A 12,949-nucleotide genomic window follows, 5' to 3' on the forward strand; every position below is an offset into this window, starting at 1 on the left:
AAAACCTGGAATGGATGAGCTGCTTTCAAAGACACAAGGCAACATAGGATCTTTCTGTGATGTGGACACATTTTAAATGTGTTTATTCTAGTCATAACATGTATGCATTCAAAATAAACATTTATTGCTCAGAAAGTAAACAAAATCATCCCTCAAAAACTGCAAAGATACTCCAATGTAGATTTATCTGTCTCATTCATAATGTCAGTGAGTTTCAACTTTACAACCAGGGAGGGACTGCTCCCTTGCGCCAAGCATCTCCCTCCCTAGCTTCGGATCCAAGCTGGCTCTGCGTGCCGCTTATGTGGATCGGCTCAGGAAGACATGCTGCACCTACTATGCTCCTGTAGAGAACTTACAATGGAACAAAAGAAATTTCTGAAACAACCTTTCAATCAGCGAGGGATCGGCACCAGGAGGCAAGCTCTGCTAGCATGTTTTGAACCGAGCGACCCACAATTGAACTGCAGAACAGTAAAATATATGAGACTAAGCGGCAGCAAGATGCCAGAAATACCGACAATAGGAACCTAACCTGAAATAGCATTTGTATAAATGCAAGGGGTCTGCGAACACTCTGAGTATATGATTTGGGAACGCAGACAATATGGCTTTTTTAGATACAAGAATTTTATTTATGTACATGACAGTTTTTAAATGAGTAAATTTTTTTGTATTGCAATAGTTTTAATTAACTATGCAAATAAATTAAACTTGAAACTTTACAACTAACTGGATCATAATGCATTTTTATCATTAGGTTTAAAGGCACAGTCTTGAAGAATGAACTAGCTTATATAAGCCTCAGCAAGGGTATGGCAGACGCTGCAATGTCCACCCCCTGTACACAGTTAATTCATCATGATGTGACACGTACAGAAAGATGTCTCAGAATAAAATGAACATAAAATAATAAAAGTGTATTTGTCTTGTGTATTTATTAGAGTTGGACAGGTAAAGCAATGATGTAAGATTAGGAACAAACCCAGACTTCTGCTTCACATTATTTTTATTGTTTACAAAATGTTAGTACATTTGCAGCTTCCTCAACACGTAGATCAGAGCGGCACTGAACTGCACTTGCAGGGCTGCAGGATTTTCCAGATGGTCAACTGCCAGGGCAGCCAGCCCAGGATGCAAGGCCAGTGGAAGTTTTAAGTGTGACTGCATGTGTCCGGGATGCACCAGCTATTAACTGTAAATTGAGTCCTGCTAGTTCCTACCTGTGAGAGAGTCACAGGGGGACGGGAAGAAAGCTAGATTTATGCTGGATCTGAAATGTCTACCACTTACCGGGGTGCGGGCACATTATCAGTGCAAGAATCAGGGAGGAGTGGATAGGGATAGACAAACAAACATAAGGGTGGATAGAGAAAGATGGAACTGGGGCGGGTTGGGGGGGAGATGAAACACGGATGGGGAGCTCAGAAGAACAAGTCACGGACAGGCGTGACAACACAAGCATTCGCTTGGAATGCTTGAAAACGAGAAAAAAAGTAGCTCCAATAACAGAAGCAGTGGAAGGACGCAAGTACTTGGTCCTTGCTACAGGGGAGGGACAAACTCAAAAGACTGCATGACACACGCATACCATGACATATAGAAAAGAAGCAAATGAGAGTCATGCTGCAACTAGCCAATGGTAAACTATGGGAAGGCTGTAGCCCACTAAACTGTAAACAAAATGTATTGAGGAGACAATGCATGCAATGTCTATGCAAGACCTAAAAAGAACATGTAAAATATGGTAGATTAATAGCTGAAAAGAATATGAATGAGAAAATGGGAGCGTAGAAAACACTGCATGATGGAAGGGATAATAGACTTGAGGGGAAATGTAGTGTGATGGGAATGGTTTGGTTCTAAGAGAAAACTAGTGTATAGAGTAGAGGTAAAAAAAATATACACAAGTATTGGCAAAGCCAACAGATCTGTGTTTAATGTGCTATGGAGCGCAGCATTAGCATGTAAGAGTAAAACACACGGAAGGGAGCCAGCAGACATGAACAGTGGTCTATAGTTGTAAAGTGGTACCTTTATGCAGTTTAGTGCAAGCACTTGAGTGACAGTAAATGACAAAGTCATTAGGTGAGAGATGTATACTCCACTGGACCAAGCCAAGATGTGAAGCAAAAGTTAGAAATGGGCTCACCCAAAGCCCACATTATGTACATAAGATTGCCACCTTTCCAAGAGAAAGATACTGGCCATTTGTTGGTGTTTTAACAGTCTATAAAAGGTGCGGACAGGATACTAAATAGGACTTTAAATAAAATTGAATGTATTCATTTGCAACATGACTTCAGACTTTGTTTACTTTCATAATTAATCAGGGAGCGTTAATGCAGCTCTAGAACCATTAAGTAGTACTTCTATTAATATTTTCTGTTTGCAGTATGTATAGATAAGGGCTAACAAAAACAGCTTTAGGCGATTTTGCATATTTTTTTGTGGGCAAGGACATTAAAATACTGGTGGTGTTGGTAGAAAACTGTCCAGGTGGTATCCCTATATGTATATTATAAGTAACAGGCATGCTTGACAGCTCTGTTGTCAAAACCCAAACATAAACCTCAATTGGCACTACGGCTGCATCCAGAGAAACATAATGTTCGCTTATGCTATTGGCTATTTGATGCATGCCAAGGTTGTAGAACAGCAAAGTTGGAGGTATTGTGTTGTGACTTGACTGTGGCCGCACCACTGCGCCACAGTGGAATGTCCCGACGCTCAACGTTCGAAGGTGAGCGCCGCCGGTTCTCGGGCAGTGAGGCTTCGCTGGCGGAAGAGAACGGGCGCGCTGGTGTTGTGCTATGACCAATAAACTTCATTGAACCCCATGGTGTCTCCGGCTAATATTTATGACCACACCATATTGAAAAAATAAAAAACAGGCGATGGTATTTTCCTTATCGACTTCTATTAAAGCAGAGGTCATTTCAGGTGGGAGACGGCTAAAATAAAGCAATTTTTGCCTTAAAAAAAACTGAGTCTACTGCTTGAATTGGGTGTGTTGGCATGTATGTATCTTGAGGTATCATTCTGCCTAACAGGAAGGGCTTGTATTAAAGTACGTGGATATTTGTTTTGCACCTGCAAAGAACACTCAATCATCATGCCGTATGTCACTTTCAATACTTCATTGCCACGTTTTTATAGAAAAATCAGTCCTCGTTTGCTACTTCTTCCCAGCATTGGCAAAGCAAATAGGGCAGTCTTTAAAACACAACTTCTTCACGCAAAATATGTTAACAGCATGCGTTGAATACCTGTTTACAATGGGTGGAGCCTTGAAGCCAGACAATGCTGGCTCCGAAGTGCTCTTTAGACACTTTGTGAAAAGAGATGATGAAGAACCAGAACAATCAAAAAGAGGGGGGTGTCATGACTTATATTTTCAAAAAAATCATCCCTATACCGTTCCCGATAAAACACACAAATATGCCTTAACTCCGGACAAAGATAGATTTCCGTATGATCTGCTTTATAGCACATCTTCTGTCTCTAGGCTTTGCCAAGCAATAGTCTACCATGGCATCTTTCCATTGGCAACATAGTTGTATCTTCGTCTAAGATGGCCACCAAATGTCGTATCTTTGAACACTACAATGACGTTCCATTCCTTAATTTCCGGAGCTCACAGAGCGGAAGCAGATCCTCTGCTTGATAGGAAGCGAACCATGTGCCCGAAGCTATGATTTGCCAGTTGGTTTATTACCGGAAAAGCAAAAACTTGGTCAAAGCTTTTAAATATCGCAAGCAACTATTTAAAAAACCATAATTGACGGCGAGTACCTGAAGAGTTCATTGATTACTAAGCTTTCTAAGGAATATTGTTACATCAAAAAAGAAACGTAGTCATGTCGATATTTCATTGGTTTGGGCGATTGTCACTCACACTGCTAAGAGCGGGATATTTTTTTCAAATTACCATTTTATCCAATCGGGGTGTTCTTTGTCTCTACCCACCCAATAACTGCGGAGCGCGGGCGGTTCAGCACGCCTCCATTTTTAACCATTCAGAGCAGCCTTTTGTATTTAGGCCTTGTGCTTTATATTCAATCGACGTTGGTCGCCTCCCCCTCAGATCCGGCGGCGCTCACGCACAGCGAGCAGGAAGTACGGAACCCCCCTCTTGCAGCCATCATGTCCGGCGGGCGCTATGGTGGCTATGACTCGGGTTCGTCTTCCCGCAGGCCTCGGGACGAGGGAACCAAGGTGTACGTGGGGAACCTTGGTGCCGGGGCGGACAAAGGCGAAGTGGCCCGAGCCTTCAGCTACTACGGCCCTCTGACAAGCGTGTGGATCGCCCGGAACCCACCAGGCTTCGCCTTCGTAGAGTTCGAAGACCCACGAGATGCCGAGGACGCCGTGCACGGCCTGGACGGCAAAAAGGTGATCTGCGGCTCCAGGGTGCGAGTGGAGCTGTCGGCCGGCAGACCCCGGCGCTCCTCGTTCGGCCGCGTTCCTGGCAGGAGCGGCTTTAACCCCTCAGACCGCTGCTACGACTGTGGGGAGCGAGGCCATTATGCATATGATTGTGATCGCTCGGGCGGGCGCCGCTCCCGTTCCGGAGGCAGACGGCGTTCACGATCCCGGAGCAGGAGCCGCGGAAGGCGCGGCAGCCCGTCTCCCCGCAGGAGAACGCGGAGCCCATCGCCTCGCCGGCCGCGCTCCTCTGCTCGGAGGTCCAGATCTCGCTCGAGATCACCCACCCGCCGATCGACATCCCGCTCTCGGTCGGCATCCAGGGGAAGAGCCGAGGCTGCCTCTAAAAGTCGCTCCGTCTCCAGGTCTGTGTCTCCCGCGAAGTGATCCGCCATCGGGGAGGCACACGAGGAAGAGGCAAGAGACATTGTGTGCATCATCCGGGTCAAAGGGTATCATTCACATCAAGGCCCGAACACCAACAGCTGACCCTCCAACCAAACCCAAGGGTTCTTCTAAGAGCCGCCACCTACTCAAATCAGAGCTGCCCATACTGAGCGTTATATTCCAAGCTGTGTTTTCCATATGTTTTCAGCTCCCCGAAATTATACTGTCCTCGAACTGCCCGCCTCCTGGAAATGTGTTACAACGTGATGTGGTCAGATACTGGCAGCTCTGACAATAAATCAGTGACATTTAATTATTGAAACTTTACGTTTTCACTTCATGCTTTGACCCGTGTTCCAATTCCCAAGTTTTCTAAAATAGCCTACCTTTATAGGCGCCACTGGTTGCCCAACGGATTTTTTTTTCTACAATTGCAAAAATAAAACGTATTTTTTTTCTGAAAGTTGTCTCGTTGATTGTGTCCAGAGGACGATGGAATAGACTTGGTTATTGTCACTGCGAGCTTAATTAACGTAATTCTTGATTTTGGTGTTGGTATGCGTTTCAGTAATTTAAATTACGTTTTCCTCCACGTCAAGTGGGTTTATTGGACGATGAAATGTTTATAGCATGCCTTTAAATGCGTAGTTTTGCTAAATGGTGTGTATTGTATTGGGGTTTTGGCAGCTCATAGATGTGATGTGAGAGGCAGCAACAACGCAACACATCCCTAATCCCTAGATGGCCGCAAATCTGTTAAGCGTTATTACCCAAGTGTCTAGTTGTTGATGCTCTAGCACCTGTGATGAGTAGTTGTCAATAATTGGTCACATAGCCCGGCTATCATGGATGCAAGAGTTCAGTTTTTGCATTTTATGATCTTCGCGGACAGTGGGGCGTTTAAAGGCCGGTCCGATATCCATTTTGGAACTCCCATGCGTTGTAAAGTACAATTTGGTGGTGTCCGTAATATTAGCGGATCCTGTCTTGAACTACTTTGCATGATTGTTGTCATAGATCTGTATGTAATCCTAATGTACTTGTTGCGTGGGGGGCTGGCACCTACCACTTGGCTTAGGCGGTGAAAGTACACGGCCTCTTAAAACTCCCGAAGAGCAGCATCCGTCTTCCATCATTCGTGCATACTCCGATCGGTGGAGTAAAGAACACTCCTGCTCTGCTTGAGCGAGAGTGTCCCGACCAGATTCCAACGAGCTTACCCTGTAGACTAGGTTAGTTGCAATGTATTTTCCTTATAGCATTCATCTTGTAATGTAACTTCTTCACTCGAGTAATTTGTCAGAACCAACCCATCTACGTGAAGCTGTTCTATGTTTGATACAGAATCCTTTAACTTCTCTCTCGTTGCAAGAGGAAAATATTGCCACACATTAACTTCTGACCTGTGCCTTTGTTGCTCTCTCTCACAGAACATTGCTTCTCCCCTCCTCCAAAATCATGGCCCTCGAGCCCTTTCATGCACCTCTGCTTTACTTCACTCACTACCACTAAGTTAGCTCTTTTATTTACCCCGTTCCTAATTCTATCATGCTTTGCTCATCCTCCCCAACAGCTTCTCGTTTGATCTCATGCCCTTCTTGCATGGTGTCTCCATACTACTATCCCCTCCCTCCATTCTGGTTGTTGTGATTGGTTTTGCTAATGCATTGGCAAAGCCAATACATCTTGCCTGTCCAATAGCTATTGGCTTTGTAAATATCTTTGTTGCTGGCGCTGTCCAGCCAGCCTTCACCTGTTGCATCCTTACGTCTCCCCCAAATATTGACTTGGAAGGCGGAGGGGCCTGTTGAGAGCAGTGTTTCAGTCTTCGTCAGTGCTGTTCCAGTGTGCTGATCTGGGGTTGCCGTATTTGACAGGGCCTGGTCTGTCCAGGAGACTGGTGTGCTTTTGTCAATTTGGATGTTGTAGGTGGTGACAATAGGGTCATGGAGGTGTGTGGCAAGCTGGGTAGGTCCGTTTAATCAGCTGATGAGACCAGGGCTTCCAAGCTTTTTGAGTGCTTTTGTGTTGGTTGTCGTGGTAGTTCTAAGAAGTAATTGCTAGCATTTAGTTGGAAATGCAAATGTTTTCCATACTTTGCAGAAACTTTCATCACATGTCTTTATAAGTATAAAACTTGTTTTCTAATTGCTTCCTATAACTTTTAGTAAGGGTGGTAACTGCTATTGACGTTCCTGAACAGAGTAATGGGTGCCTAGCCATTCTCCTTACCCTAATCAGTCTATCCAGCTGATGGTGGGTACTGCTATTTTACTCACGTTTCTGAACCAGTACTTGCTCTCAATTTTATATAATCTGTCGGATCCTAGTGAACAATGCCATGTTTCCCTACTGGACAAGTGCCATTTATTGTTTATTTGCCCAATCCTCAGCCTACACAAGATAATCACTCAAGTATGAGGTAATTATGCCACTTTTGGCCACAGGCTCTGTGTCAGTACATCATTGTTTGAGTATTGCTGTGTGAAATGCTACAAATGACCTGAAAGTATTAGGCAGTGACTTTCCATAAGGGCTGGAGTATCCTCTTTTGATAACGCATAGGTCTCAAATGCCAGGACTTGCGTGGTGACTCAGCAATGCTTGCTGTGCTCTTGTGTGGCACTGTAGGTAGGGTCCGAGACTCTGAGTGGTTTTGGGCTACTGCAAGTATTGTCTAGAGTTTGAGTTGTTGTTGCATTGTTTGGAGCACCCATTTGGGGCTTTGGTCAATGGTGCTCTGCTCCTAGTGTCAACATGGGTAGCAGGGGCTCCTCTCAAGACTTGGCCTGGGGCTCAGGCGAGAGTGCACTGGCTGGTGCAGCTAGTCTATGGTCATCCATGGAGGCTGCAGAGGAATCTGTAAGATCTTGCAACATTGGTCTTGTAAAGACAATGCAACAAGTGTGTGGCCCCGACCACATGGTCAGGTGATCATGTCAATGAGATCTGTGGGCTCCTCGACCACCCACATGAGTGCAGAGTCCCACCAAGGTGATTCTTCGGCGATCATATTTTGCCAGACAGTGGCTGCGGCCCCTAGTATCCATGTAACATAGCCTCCTCTTGACGTCTAGTAGCCTGTGTGGTGCTGAAATATTGTGTGTGCAGGCAAGTCCCCTTTACTTTGGCAGTGTTAACGGGATTCACACATAAAACTACCCGACCTGGGTCATGATAGCAGTATGTTCGAGAAAGGGTCGAAGTAGTGTATATAATTTTAAATTTGAACAAACAATTCACCACCAAACAGTTCCAATTCTGTTCACCTGGAACAAAGGTTTATTTTTTCATAAGTGAAACATTCGTTGGATGCTCTTGTAATTCAAAGCATGTATCTACCTAGGTATACTCAATGCATGTAATATTTACAGTGTAATAGAGGAAAAAAAGGTTTATGGGCTGAATGGATGAGTGAGGGACAAGGTAAAGGTGTTGTGACAGACAGTTGCATTCATATACAGTAGAACCTTTACAGCCTAATATCGGTCCATAGTTCCCCTCTTATCATAACACATAGGTACATGTGAATTGATTGCTTCTATTCCTATGGGTTTGAGGGTGTGTGGTAGTAACGTTTCGACCCCTGTTCGATGAAGGGTTATTAGTTCCTCAATATGGAGTCTTCGTCAGGACAAAGTGGTTGTGTGGAGCACGTTGGGAAGGAACTGTCAATGAACCATCCTAGTGGGCACTGCACCACTCCTTGGTATTGTGATGGACAATAATCATCAGGGGTAATAATTCTCCTGATGCGTATTGCTGGAAAAGTCAACAAGACAGAGTCTGGAATCACTGCAATAAATGTTAATGGTCCGGGGTCATTATTCTTCCCGATTCCTGTTGTTGGGAAATCAACAGGACAAAGTTATTTTCTGTGCGTCGAGAGGGTCGGCAAGACCAGCTAGTTAGCGGTGTCCAACAGCAACTGCAAACCCACTCAGACCTCGCCCACAGCAATGCCGGTCACCTGTCGGCGTCTGACTGCCTTACCGCCGCAGTGTGGTTCCCAGCTTCCTTGAACACACCTGCCTGTCTGAGGTATCATGCCTGGTTGCCGGTATTGCTGTGGGCGAGGTCCGAGTCGGTTTGCGGTTGCTGCTGGACACCACTAACTATCTGGTCTTGCCGACCCTCTCGATGCAGAAAAAAAACTTTGTCCTGTTGATTTCGCGACCACATGTATCGGGAGAATAATGAACTCGGACCATTAACATTTATTGGACGGGCGGAGTCCATGTTTATAATGTAGAACTACATTTAGCACGCACATACCTGATAGCATGATTACTGATGGCAAACTCTTAACTCCCTCGTGGCGCACCCCTGGTGGCCACCATAAATGTGAATATATTTTAGTGTGGTGGTGCATGCACCATCATTAAATATGTCAGTACAGAGTTCTTCAAACTGTTGGGTGTGCCCCTCGGGGGGGGGAGGGGGCTGTAAATGGTTCTTGAAGTGCTTGCAAATGAGGAAGGCCTAGAAGCGTGCTTTTATTAATTTGGTGCATTTCCATGCAATCTTCCTTTACATGCTGAAGGGCTTTAACACATAGTATTAACTGTGATCCTGGATTCCCTGAGGCAATCCATTTTACTCCCAAACCTCAGTTGCCTAATGCAATCAAGGCAGATATCTGTTTGTGACCCAAAAGAAGCACCTAGAATTATGCAACAGGAAAGGACCAAAGTTATGCAGCAGCTTTAAATTATGTTGCAAGAAAATGCAAATAATACAACTTAAAGTGCATACTTTTTAGGTCGAGTTTACTCTAACCTATTACTGCTAAACCAGAAAATTCCTAACAGGTGGATTTCAAACAGTTCACAAGGAATAGAATCACGACACGAGCTCCTCATGCACAAGCTTGCCCGAGCCTTCCCCCTGCCAGCAGCATTTCTCCTGCACTCGTCCCCCCCCCCCCCCCCCCCCTCCATACATCTCTCCTCCATAACTATTCACTGCATGGCCTGCGTCTCGTCACCCTTCATCCCAGTCCCCACAAGCAGGCTTCTCCAGTTCCCTCCCACTCGCTCATTCCCCTTCTCCCCACCCCCCAACCCATCTGACTTGTCTCCAGCGTCACCGGCCATGTGGTGCGCTCTGCCTCAGGCCAGCATCTCTCCTCCCATAATTATTCACCAGTTAGGTTACAGAAGGCCGCATTTATTGTTTTTTTTAGGCACAGGCACATTAAGGGATTTGTCCAAAATCACAACTATGTTGAGCCAATGCCGAGACTAGAATGGTTCCGCAGATACCATGTCAGCAACTCTGGTCGATGTGCCACATCCTCTCCTAGTCAGTTCCCCTTTGATAAGCCTACAATCTTATGGCTCATTATGTCTGAATATTAAGAGTGGGCCCTGGTAATGGGTGATGTGTTTGGCGCAATAAGTGCATATCAGACAGCCAGTTTAGCACCTCCCGAGTCTCCATCTCTCTTTTCCATTCCTCCGATGAAAGGAACAGGAAGAGAGGGGTGGGGGGGTTAGACAGCAGCCCACAGGCTGCAATGCTCCTAGCATTACAAGCAAACATTGGCACAGCCAGTAAGTCTTGCCTATACACGATGTATCTATGGGCTCTGTTATTGTCTTTTAATCCATGTTGCACGGTAGAACAGCGCATGCACAACAAGGCTGAAAAAGCCAAGAGGGGGCATCCCTTCCCCGGCGGCTTGCACAAATTAATTACCCTCTCACCCTCACCCCACATCCCCTCACCCTCCCTCACACCCCCTCACACACACCCTCACTCACCCTTTCACCCTCACACACTCACCCTAACACACACCCTCAGCCCACATTCCCTCACACACCCTCACCCTCTTACACGCCCTCACCCTCTCACACGCCCTCACCCTCTCACACGCCCTCACCCTCTCACACGCTCTCACACGCCCTCACCCTCTCACACGCCCTCACCCTCTCACACGCCCTCACCCTCACACGCCCTCACCCTCTCACACGCCCTCACCCTCTCACACACCCTCACCCTACCACTCTGACTCTACCCCCTCTCACTATACAGCCCTCACTCTACCACTCTGACTCTACCCCCTCTCACTATACTGCCCTCCCTCATCTATCTATCGCCCTCCCTCTCTTCCAACCAACTCCTCTAACTCCCTGTTCTCTTCTCTTGTGCTGATCTGCTTCTCTCTTCCACCTCACCTCCTTCTCTAACCCCCTGTTCTCTTCTCCTGTGCTGATCTGTTGCTCTTTCACCTCACCTCCTTCTCTAACTCCCTGTTCTATTCTCTTCTCCTGTGCTCATCTGCTGCTTTCACCTCACCTCCTTCTCTAACTCCCTGTTCTATTCTCTTCTCCTGTGCTGATCTGCTGCTCTCTTCCACCCGCTTCCTTCTTTAACTCCCTGTTCTTTTCTCCCGTGCTGATCTGCTGCTCTCTTCCACGTACATCCTTCTGTAACTGCACACACATACATACAACCACGAACACACACTCAACAACACACAACTACGCACCAATGCAATCACACACATGCAATCACACACATGCAACCATCTATCACCCTCACTCTATCGCACCACCACAGCATCACTCTGCGCTGCCACAGCATCACTGATACTGTGTTGGCGATCAATCTGTGCAACCATTCAACAACTGGTTCAAATATGTTCTCTCAATGTTTCAAGCTTTATTACAAATGTCACAAAAATATGTTAATATTTCACTTCTGTTCTTGGATTTTCGTCGCAATAAAATACACTGAACATAATCTTCACAAAAGCTATTTACAAAAGTTTAAGCTATTGCCACTACAAATGACAAAGTATTAACCCCTTCCATGCTCATGACGAACCCCAGCCGTCATGCACTACGGTGCTCGTGTGCTGATGACTGCTGGGGTTCGTCACGGCCCGCCCCTGTTCGTGCTGTTTACAGCACACCAGGGGAATTGCGGCCGCATCGAGGGGTTAATTATTTAAAAAAAATTTAGCCATTGTTATTTGTAATATCAATACATCTAAGTAACGTAAATACAAAACATGTTGCATTACAAATGCTATGTGTCACATTTGCAAAAGATAAAAGTATTGGCATAGTAATTTCGCTATTTTCAAAACCAACACATAAATAAAAAAATTGTCATTTACAAGACCAATAGCTCTAACTTTCCTAATGCGAGACCTATTGCATTGCAAATGCTTGTTGATAGTATTTCATTATTCTTCCCTTTGTACACATGTAAATCCTGTCTGGGCAAATATTTCACTTCATTCATACCAGTTTACTACAGAAACACACCAATGAGCAACTGAAATGTGACTAATCCACTTTTGGGAAGGCTGTCCACTGTGAGGCAACATGTCGCTACATTTTTAATACCATTTAATCAGTTTACGCTAAAATCCTAATTTTTTGTTTTGTTAAATTTAGCAGATTATGTGGCAAATCCATAATTGTGGGAAATCTCACCGACTTGCATAATTTCAGTGGTCCTGCCAGAAAATCACAAAACTGAATCCTAGTTGGTGCTGTGGGGAATATTGGCATGTGTGTATATATAGTGCTACAAAGTCCGATCCTGTAACAGAAAACACTGTCATTTTTATCTAAATATATCCGTAATCAAAGTGCACCTAGAATTCTTTTGATGAGTGTTCATTAAAAAGAAGCGCTCGAGTTCACTGGTGACACCCTCTTATTGCTTCTCGATAATAAAAAAAACCTGGGTGGAGCTGCAAGGGGCTCCAGTAGTTCAAGCCTTTACTGGCTGCTGATGTTCAACAAACTTCCAATGGGCAAATCGCCATATCAATCTGCCTAAAAACAAAAAAATCTGACCCTGTGTAATGTAACTGGTGTTCATGTAGATGAGTGCTCCAATGTCACTGGGCTGAGTTTTCCTGGAATAGAACTCTCAAAAACAGCCTGCTTCAAGACTTAAGTGATTGTCAGGCATTGGTGGGAAACAGGTGATGTCCTTCTACTCAGGGCTGCTGCTCTTATCAGTAGTGCAACAGATGTAGTTGCATTGGCGCCAGGTGTGAAAGATAAACATAACACACCAATATAGGGAGCAGAATTGGTTGGACCATTTCTGTTTTTGTTTAATTTGCTCTGTTTTTGTTTAATTTGCTCTTTGTAGTTTTCAGATTTAT

The 12,949-nt window shown here is 45.2% G+C and overlaps 1 protein-coding gene and 1 pseudogene across 2 annotated transcripts in view; one reads left to right on the plus strand and one right to left on the minus strand.

Annotated features, from left to right (window-relative positions):
• Positions 1-12,949, minus strand: part of HSF4 (heat shock transcription factor 4) — a 385,922-nt gene that overhangs the window by 136,180 nt on the left and 236,793 nt on the right. The gene's annotated exons all lie outside the window — the stretch shown is intronic.
• On the plus strand, positions 4,050-5,278 carry LOC147673743 (serine/arginine-rich splicing factor 7 pseudogene; annotated as a pseudogene). The gene has a single exon (XR_015302636.1). The product of XR_015302636.1 is annotated as a serine/arginine-rich splicing factor 7 pseudogene (transcript).

The sequence above is a fragment of the Lissotriton vulgaris genome, chromosome 12 (genome assembly GCF_964263255.1).
Source record: "Lissotriton vulgaris chromosome 12, aLisVul1.2, whole genome shotgun sequence".
Classification (NCBI taxonomy): Eukaryota; Metazoa; Chordata; class Amphibia; order Caudata; family Salamandridae; genus Lissotriton; species Lissotriton vulgaris.